Raw genomic sequence first — 10000 nt, forward strand, 5'->3', positions numbered from 1 at the left:
CTGAAACCCAGACAGCCTCTAAACAGGATGTTGGTGTCTTGCTGTCTTTCTGAAACCCAGACAGCCTCTAAACAGGATGTTGGTGTCTTGCTGTCTTTCTGAAACCCAGAAAGCCTCTAAACAGGATGTTGGTGTCTTGCTGTCTTTCTGAAACCCAGACAGCCTCTAAACAGGATGTTGGTGTCTTGCTGTCTTTCTGAAACCCAGACAGCCTCTAAACAGGATGTTGGTGTCTTGCTGTCTTGCTGAAACCCAGAAAGCCTCTAACAGGATGTTGGTGTCTTGCTGTCTTGCTGAAACCCAGACAGCCTCTAAACAGGATGTTGGTGTCTTGCTGTCTTGCTGAAACCCAGACAGCCTCTAAACAGGATGTTGGTGTCTTGCTGTCTTGCTGAAACCCAGAAAGCCTCTAAACAGGATGTTGGTGTCTTGCTGTCTTGCTGAAACCCAGACAGCCTCTAAACAGGATGTTGGTGTCTTGCTGTCTTGCTGAAACCCAGACAGCCTCTAAACAGGATGTTGGTGTCTTGCTGTCTTGCTGAAACCCAGACAGCCTCTAAACAGGATGTTGGTGTCTTGCTGTCTTGCTGAAACCCAGACAGCCTCTAAACAGGATGTTGGTGTCTTGCTGTCTTGCTGAAACCCAGACAGCCTCTAAACAGGATGTTGGTGTCTTGCTGTCTTGCTGAAACCCAGAAAGCCTCTAAACAGGATGTTGGTGTCTTGCTGTCTTTCTGAAACCCAGACAGCCTCTAAACAGGATGTTGGTGTCTTGCTGTCTTTCTGAAACCCAGACAGCCTCTAAACAGGATGTTGGTGTCTTGCTGTCTTTCTGAAACCCAGACAGCCTCTAAACAGGATGTTGGTGTCTTGCTGTCTTGCTGAAACCCAGAAAGCCTCTAAACAGGATGTTGGTGTCTTGCTGTCTTTCTGAAACCCAGACAGCCTCTAAACAGGATGTTGGTGTCTTGCTGTCTTGCTGAAACCCAGAAAGCCTCTAAACAGGATGTTGGTGTCTTGCTGTCTTTCTGAAACCCAGACAGCCTCTAAACAGGATGTTGGTGTCTTGCTGTCTTTCTGAAACCCAGACAGCCTCTAAACAGGATGTTGGTGTCTTGCTGTCTTTCTGAAACCCAGACAGCCTCTAAACAGGATGTTGGTGTCTTGCTGTCTTGCTGAAACCCAGAAAGCCTCTAAACAGGATGTTGGTGTCTTGCTGTCTTTCTGAAACCCAGACAGCCTCTAAACAGGATGTTGGTGTCTTGCTGTCTTTCTGAAACCCAGACAGCCTCTAAACAGGATGTTGGTGTCTTGCTGTCTTTCAACACTCTTTTATCTGCACCTTTCATTAGGACACTGTGCCTTTAAATAAGATAATTACTGTCCAAACAGTAAAGAGAGTATGATGGAATATTATTAACCTGATGAGAGAGTAATTACTGGAGAAACACACACACACACACACACACACACACTCACACACACACACACATCAACAACAACAACAATCCTGGGTCCTGGTGAGTCAGTAATTGCAACAGCCAGACCTCAACGACTCAACGTCTGATATACAGCTCAGTCCGGCTTACCCATACTCTGTAGAGGGAGACAGAGAGAGAGGGGGGAAGGAAAGAGCAGGAGAGGGAGAGGAGAGAGAGAAGGAGAGAGGGAGAGAGAGATGGAGAGAGAGAGGGAGGGAGGGAGAGAGGGGGAAGGAAAGAGCAGGAGAGGGAGAGGGAGAGAGAGAAGGAGAGAGGGAGAGAGAGAGGGAGAGAGGGAGGGGGGAAGGAAAGAGCAGGAGAGAGAGAGAGAGGAGAGAGAGATGGAGAGAGAAGGTAGAGAGAGAAGGAGAGAGGGAGAGAGAGAGGGAGAGTGGGGGAGAGAGGGATAGAGAGACGGAGAGAGAAGGGAGAGAGAGAAGGAGAGAGGAAAGAGAGAAGGGAGAGAGAGAGAAGGAGGGAGAGAGAGAAGGGAGAGAGAGAAGGAGAGAGGGGAGAGAGAGAAGGAGAGAGTAAAGGAGAGAGGGAGAGAGAGAAGGAGAGCGAAGGGAAGGAGATTTAAGATGACTTGTCCTGCTCTCTTTGTACCCAGATGTCTGAGACTGCTAAAGCTTATTCTCATGTAGTTTCTCCTCCCACTGCCTCCTCTGACTGTTCATCCAAGCTCTTCTGGTTTTGGGATGTTATAGATGTGTGTGTGTGTGTGTGTGTGTGTGTGTGTGTGTGTGTGTGTGTGTGTGTGTGTGTGTGTGTGTGTGTGTGTGTGTGTGTGTGTGTGTGTGTGTGTGTGTGTGTGTGTGTGTGTGTGTGTGTGTGTGTGTGTGTGTGTGTGTACGTGCCTGCATGTCCGTGTGCGAGTGAGCCCTGGCCCTGGGAGATACAGACATTAGCAAAGATGAACCCCTAATACAGGACGCTGTAATGGAAGTCTTTAAGAAACTAAGAGGAGGATTAATCTGATGGAAATGAGGCTACTGTCTGCTCCTCATGTAGGGGTTAGAGAAGAGGGGGAGAGGGAGGGAGAGGGAGGGAGGGGAGGAGAGGGGAGGAGGGGAGGGGAGAGGGAGGGAGGAGGAGGAGAGGGGAGGAGGGGAGGGGAGAGGGAGGGAGGAGGAGGAGAGGGAAGGAGGAGGAGGGGGAGGGAGGATGAGAGGAAGAAAGGGTGGGAGGGGAGGGAGGGAGGAGGAGGGGGAGAGGGAGAAGGAGGAGGGGGGAGGGAGGGAGTTTCTGTGACTTTCTCCTGCCAGACAGACACATCTTTCTCCACCCAGACAGACAGATCTTTCTCCAGCCAGACAGACAGACACATCTTTCTCCACCCAGACAGACACATCTTTCTCCAGCCAGACAGACAGACACATCTTTCTCCACCCAGACAGACAGATCTTTCTCCAGCCAGACAGACACATCTTTCTCCACCCAGGCAGACAGATCGTTCTCCAGCCAGACAGACACATCTTTCTCCAACCAGACAGATACATCTTTCTCCAACCAGACAGATCTTTCTCCAGCCAGCGAGACAGACACATCTTTCTCCAACCAGACAGACACATCTTTCTCCACCCAGACAGACAGATCTTTCTCCAGCCAGACAGACAGACACATCTTTCTCCACCCAGACAGACACATCTTTCTCCAGCCAGACAGACAGACACATCTTTCTCCACCCAGACAGACAGATCTTTCTCCAGCCAGACAGACACATCTTTCTCCACCCAGGCAGACAGATCGTTCTCCAGCCAGACAGACACATCTTTCTCCAACCAGACAGATACATCTTTCTCCAACCAGACAGATCTTTCTCCAGCCAGCGAGACAGACACATCTTTCTCCAACCAGACAGACACATCTTTCTCCAACCAGACAGATACATCTTTCTCCAACCAGACAGATCTTTCTCCAGCCAGCGAGACAGACACATCTTTCTCCAACCAGACAGACACATCTTTCTCCAACCAGACAGATACATCTTTCTCCAGCCAGACAGACATCTTTCTCCAGCCAGACAGACACATCTTTCTCCAGCCAGACAGACACATCTTTCTCCAACCAGACAGACACATCTTTCTCCAACCAGACAGATACATCTTTCTCCAGCCAGACAGACACATCTTTCTCCAACCAGACAGATACATCTTTCTCCAGCCAGACAGATACATCTTTCTCCAGCCAGACAGACACATCTTTCTCCAACCAGACAGATACATCTTTCTCCAGCCAGACAGATACATCTTTCTCCAGCCAGACAGACACATCTTCAGATAGAGTTTGAGAGGGAGTGCTTATTAGAGAAAGTAGGAATGGAAAGGAGGGAAGCGAAGGAGGACAAGTTCCTGAAGGCCTCATACTGTCCATCAGTGTGCAGAGAGGTGATGTGATGTGGGTATACTTACGGTGGATACGTAGGTCAAATACGGTATGTTTCTAATACACACAAATACACTGCAGCATTTTCCCTTCATTATATTGTAATAAAAATGCTAATGATTAGCGAACAGGGAAAACTAGAGCTAGGGGACTGGGGTTGATAGATCCTCTAAACATGTTTCGAATCAGCAGACATTTTAGAGGATTAGGAACTGAAGTGGAAGGGGCCCTTTGATCTCTCTTTAATGTGTCTCAACCACACACACACACACACACACACACACACACACACACACACACACACACACACACACACACACACACACACACACAAAACACACACACACACACACACACACACACACACACACACACAAATACACACGCAGACCACTGCAGTCATACACAGTCACTATCCTAGTCCCTGAAGCCCCTTTTCTCTGCCCTCTCAAACAGAACGCTAAGACTCCCCAAACTTTTACTTTACACTCAGCACTAAACTAAACTAAAGTTTCATCCCACCAATCCCCCCTTTGAATGGCTGAATGGCAAATCCTTATAATAAGTTCCAGTATTAGAATCCAATGTGGAGAAATGAGGCCAGCTTGGAGGAAGTAGAGCAAGAGGGGCAGGACTATGGAAAGACATTTCATTTTTTAAATTTTTTTAAGTCCGATTTTTGTTTTTTATAATCCTCTAGACTTCCAAAATCCTGATTTGGGTTCCATTGTTTACAGACAGTTTGGTGGGAAGAGGGATCTCCCTCTCTCTCTGAGACGCTTTAGGGAACAGTGTAGGATTTGGGGGGGAAAGTTGAAAGCCATTGAAAGCACCTGTAAGTTTCTTATATGAAAGTTGGGGGATGAGAAGGTAATTGAGGATCTTTATCTGGACTAAAGACTTGGGTTAATCAGATGTGTGCACTCATTCTGGATGTAGAAACACAGTGGAAGATTATCCCTCTCTTGTCTTCAGCTGTGAATAAATCTCTTTTAAAGAAGATAGTGATCTTGACAGGTTTGAAAAAGGAGAGAGAGAGGGACGAGGGTCTCAAGTCATCGAGGTCATTATTTGTACGAGATGTTAATTAAAGAGTACTGATAAAGAGCACCTACTGAAATAGTCAAAAGTACAGTAAAACTTCTTACCTCAGGATCCCAGAATTATTTTTCTGAAACACTCAGATGTCTGCAATAATCTTATGATCTTTGACTGCTCTCTTTTTTTATTTTGTTCTGAAAAATGTCACAATAAGAAGGCGGATTGATGTTTTAGGGGATTTTTCAAAGTCAGTTGAGCACCTTTCTGCCTTTTTATCAACCCGGACAGAAATGTGCCTGGCTAGGCTCACATTGTACCGCATAAAATGGTTCTGCTCGGCTCACTGATTCAAACTCAGCCTCCACTCTTCCTCTGCCTCTCTTCCTCCTTCTCCCTGTCTCTCAGAGAGCTCTGTCTCCTGGGAGAGTTTAACGGTGGCATTATGACAGTGGTTTGGCAACAGATTAAGGAAGGTCGGAGACTCAGGGGAGGGAGGAGTGCTAATTGGCAGGCAACCGTTAATCAGGTCCAAGTGGAGCCTTCATTACTTTATTAGTTATTCATTAGTGAGAGGAATTAACACCACTACTGGATCTGAACAGCAGAACTACCCACAGCCAAGGAGAGTGCACACTGGGACAACCCCACAGCTAGGGAGAGTGCACACTGGGACAACCCCACAGCTAGGGAGAGTGTACACTGGGACAACCCCACAGCCAAGGAGAGTGCACACTGGGACAACCCCACAGCCAAGGAGAGTGCACACTGGGACAACCCCACAGCTAGGGAGAGTGTACACTGGGACAACCCCACAGCTAGGGAGAGTGTACACTGGGACAACCCCACAGCTAGGGAGAGTGCACACTGGGACAACCCCACAGCTAGGGAGAGTGTACACTGGGACAACCCCACAGCCAAGGAGAGTGCACACTGGGACAACCCCACAGCTAGGGAGAGTGCACACTGGGACAACCCCACAGCTAGGGAGAGTGCACACTGGGACAACCCCACAGCTAGGGAGAGTGCACACTGGGACAACCCCACAGCTAGGGAGAGTGTACACTGGGACAACCCCACAGCCAGGGAGAGTGCACACTGGGACAACCCCACAGCCAGGGAGAGTGTACACTGGGACAACCCCACAGCTAGGGAGAGTGTACACTGGGACAACCCCACAGCTAGGGGAGAGTGTACACTGGGACAACCCCACAGCTAGGGAGAGTGTACACTGGGACAACCCCACAGCTAGGGAGAGTGCACACTGGGACAACCCCACAGCCAGGGAGAGTGTACACTGGGACAACCCCACAGCTAGGGAGAGTGTACACTGGGACAACCCCACAGCCAGGGAGAGTGCACACTGGGACAACCCCACAGCTAGGGAGAGTGCACACTGGGACAACCCCACAGCTAGGGAGAGTGCACACTGGGACAACCCCACAGCCAGGGAGAGTGCACACTGGGACAACCCCACAGCCAGGGAGAGTGCACACTGGGACAACCCCACAGCCAGGGAGAGTGCACACTGGGACAACCCCACAGCTAGGGAGAGTGCACACTGGGACAACAAGGACTGGAACCACACAGTGTTATTTTTGCTTCGAAGCTAATTGAAAAATGTCCCCTGTTTTATCCCAGTAGAAACACTTACCACTGCTCACTTTGGCCATTCCATAGTCATGTGATGTGTTACCATGACTTCCAGCTCCCTGCCTGGACTTTGTCCAATTCAGAGGGGCTGATAGGTCTAGTACACATCACACAGAGACTGATAGGTCTAGTACACATCACACAGGGACTGATAGGTCTGGTACACACCACACAGGGACTGATAGGTCTGGTACACATCACACAGGGACTGATAGGTCTGGTACACACCACACAGGGACTGATAGGTCTGGTACACATCACACAGGGACTGATAGGTCTGGTACACATCACACAGGGACTGGTACACATCACACAGGGACTGGTACACACCACACAGGGACTGATAGGTCTGGTACACATCACACAGGGACTGATAGGTCTAGTACACATCACACAGGGACTGATAGGTCTGGTACACATCACACAGGGACTGATAGGTCTGGTACACATCACACAGGGACTGATAGGTCTAGTACACATCACACAGGGACTGATAGGTCTGGTACACATCACACAGGGACTGATAGGTCTGGTACACATCACACAGGGACTGATAGGTCTGGTACACATCACACAGGGACTGATAGGTCTGGTACACATCACACAGGGACTGATAGGTCTAGTACACATCACACAGGGACTGATAGGTCTAGTACACATCACACAGGGACTGATAGGTCTAGTACACATCACACAGGGACTGATAGGTCTGGTACACACCACACAGGGACTGATAGGTCTGGTACACACCACACAGGGACTGATAGGTCTGGTACACATCACACAGGGACTGATAGGTCTGGTACACACCACACAGGGACTGATAGGTCTGGTACACATCACACAGGGACTGATAGGTCTAGTACACATCACACAGGGACTGATAGGTCTGGTACACATCACACAGGGACTGATAGGTCTGGTACACATCACACAGGGACTGATAGGTCTGGTACACACCACACAGGGACTGATAGGTCTAGTACACATCACACAGGGACTGATAGGTCTGGTACACACCACACAGGGACTGGTACACATCACACAGGGACTGATAGGTCTGGTACACATCACACAGGGACTGATAGGTCTAGTACACATCACACAGGGACTGATAGGTCTGGCATATCACAGATGACAGTCTGATCACTCTGACTACATTAGCAGCAGTGTGTGTCTCTGAGACAGGAGGGACATGTCTTGGTTGACCTACGTCACCCTCAACGTTCTGTCAGATGAAGAGAATACAGTCCTGGGTTACTGACATGACTTCTCTCTGTTTCAGCTCCCACTGAATCCCCATTGAGACCCAGTCTTGGTGAGTGTTAGGTTCCTAACGACACGTTTAAAGCAATCTAATATGGTTATACCCAATGTGTTAGTCCTTATTATGGGATCCTCAACCCAGTTATGTGTCTCCTATAGCTGAGATCCATGGTAACCATGCTGTGCTGCGTGATGACTTTGACTCCAGCCTTCAGGGAGAACTGGACCCCAGCATCTGGTAGGTAACACATATATAGGTACCAAATATATACTGTAGGTACCAAATATATACTGTAGGTACCAAATATATACTGTAGGTACCAAATATATACTGTAGGTACCAAATATATACTATAGGTACCAAATATATAAGTACCAAATATATACTGTAGGAACCAAATATATACTGTAGGTACCAAATATATACTATAGGTACCAAATATATACTGTAGGTACCAAATATATACTATAGGTACCAAATATATAAGTACCAAATATATACTGTAGGAACCAAATATATACTGTAGGTAACACATATATAGGTACCAAATATATACTGTAGGTAACAAATATATACTGTAGGTAACAAATATATAGGTACCAAATATATACTGTAGGTAACACATATATAGGTACCAAATATATACTGTAGGTAACAAATATATACTGTAGGTAACAAATATATAGGTACCAAATATATACTGTAGGTAGCAAATATATACTGTAGGTAGCAAATATATACTGTAGGTAACAAATATATAGGTACTAAATATACACTACCATTCAAATGTTTGTGCTCACATAGAATTGTCCATTTTCTGTCCATGGTACCAAATATATACTGTAGGTAGCAAATATATACTGTAGGTAGCAAATATATACTGTAGGTAACAAATATATAGGTACTAAATATACACTACCATTCAAATGTTTGTGGTCACATAGAATTGTCCATTTTCTGTCCATAACATCAAATGGATCAGAAATACAGTGTAGACATTGTTAATGTTGTAAATGACTACCGTAGCTGGACATTTTTATGGTTTTTAATGGAATATCTACACAGACATATAGAGGTGTCACGGATCCCTCTGGAACTTTCACTGTGCACACCTGGCTCCTATTCCCACTGATTGTATTTCTATACATGTGTCCGTTGTTCACCATTGTCCTGTCGATTATTGTTACAATGTCCGTTGGTGCGTGTGAGTACCTGTTGTCATGACGTTGGCCTGTGGGTAAGGTTTATGACCCCCCCCCCATAAATACCTTTCTCCCCTCTCTCTCGACTCTACTGAAGGACTGTTGAATAGCCTTTGTTAAACATAGAGAGTCTGGGAACATCAAACAAGTGGGGGGAAAGGAACCATATTTCTGTAATAGAACCAGTTGAAAATATGCGTTGGTACTTAATGAGTATGGATGTCTGTTCGGTTGTTTCTTTCTAGTTAATTACATTTACATGATTAGCTCAATCAGGTAATATTAATTACAGAGACAGGATTTTATAGAATTGCATGTCATATCACTTAATCCGGCATAGCCAAAGACACGACACTGTGCTGTGTGTTTTGGGCTTTCTTGGCCTTGTGGATTGTGCAGATGATTACGGGTCTCATCTCATGTGTTAATCATTGTGCGCGTGTGTTATTTATTCGAGGTACTCATCGCTCTTTTGTTTGGGTTTCAACCCTGTGTTTTTGTTACGTGTTTGTTTGGTCTTCGTCCCCGTGCCTTTACACGGCACGCAGTAATTTGGGTAAAATAAAAACCCCTGTTACGTATTCCTGCGTCTGTCTCCCGAATCCATTATGCCAACGTGACATGAGGCCCATTATCAGCAACCATCATTCCTGTGGGCCTCTGTACGCCTATATAGATATTCCATTAAAAATCAGCAGTTTCCAGCTACAATAGTAATTTACAACATTAACAATGTCTACACTGCATTTCTGATCAATTTGATGTTATTTTAACGGACAAAAAATGTGCTTTTCTTTCAAAAACAAGGACATTTCTAAGTGACCACAAACTTTTGAACGTTAGTGTATATAGGTAACAAATATACAGGTACCAAATAAATAGGTACAAAATATATAGGTAACAAATATATAGGTAAAAAATATATAGGTAACAAATGAATAGGTAACAAATGTATAGGTAACAAATAAATAGGT

At 46.3% G+C, this 10000-nt stretch overlaps 1 protein-coding gene across 1 annotated transcript in view; it reads left to right on the top strand.

The window, feature by feature from the left end:
• Positions 1-7846: 7846 nt before the first annotated feature.
• LOC123739251 (reelin-like) overlaps positions 7847-10000 on the top strand; it is a 25804-nt gene continuing 23650 nt past the window's right edge. Inside the window, exons 1-2 of the mRNA XM_045713707.1 lie at positions 7847-7875; positions 7983-8061. The gene's annotated coding sequence lies outside the window, so the exon portion shown is untranslated. The remainder of the gene's footprint in view (positions 7876-7982; positions 8062-10000) is intronic.

This window comes from Salmo salar, unplaced genomic scaffold, assembly GCF_905237065.1.
Source record: "Salmo salar unplaced genomic scaffold, Ssal_v3.1, whole genome shotgun sequence".
NCBI classification, from domain to species: Eukaryota; Metazoa; Chordata; class Actinopteri; order Salmoniformes; family Salmonidae; genus Salmo; species Salmo salar.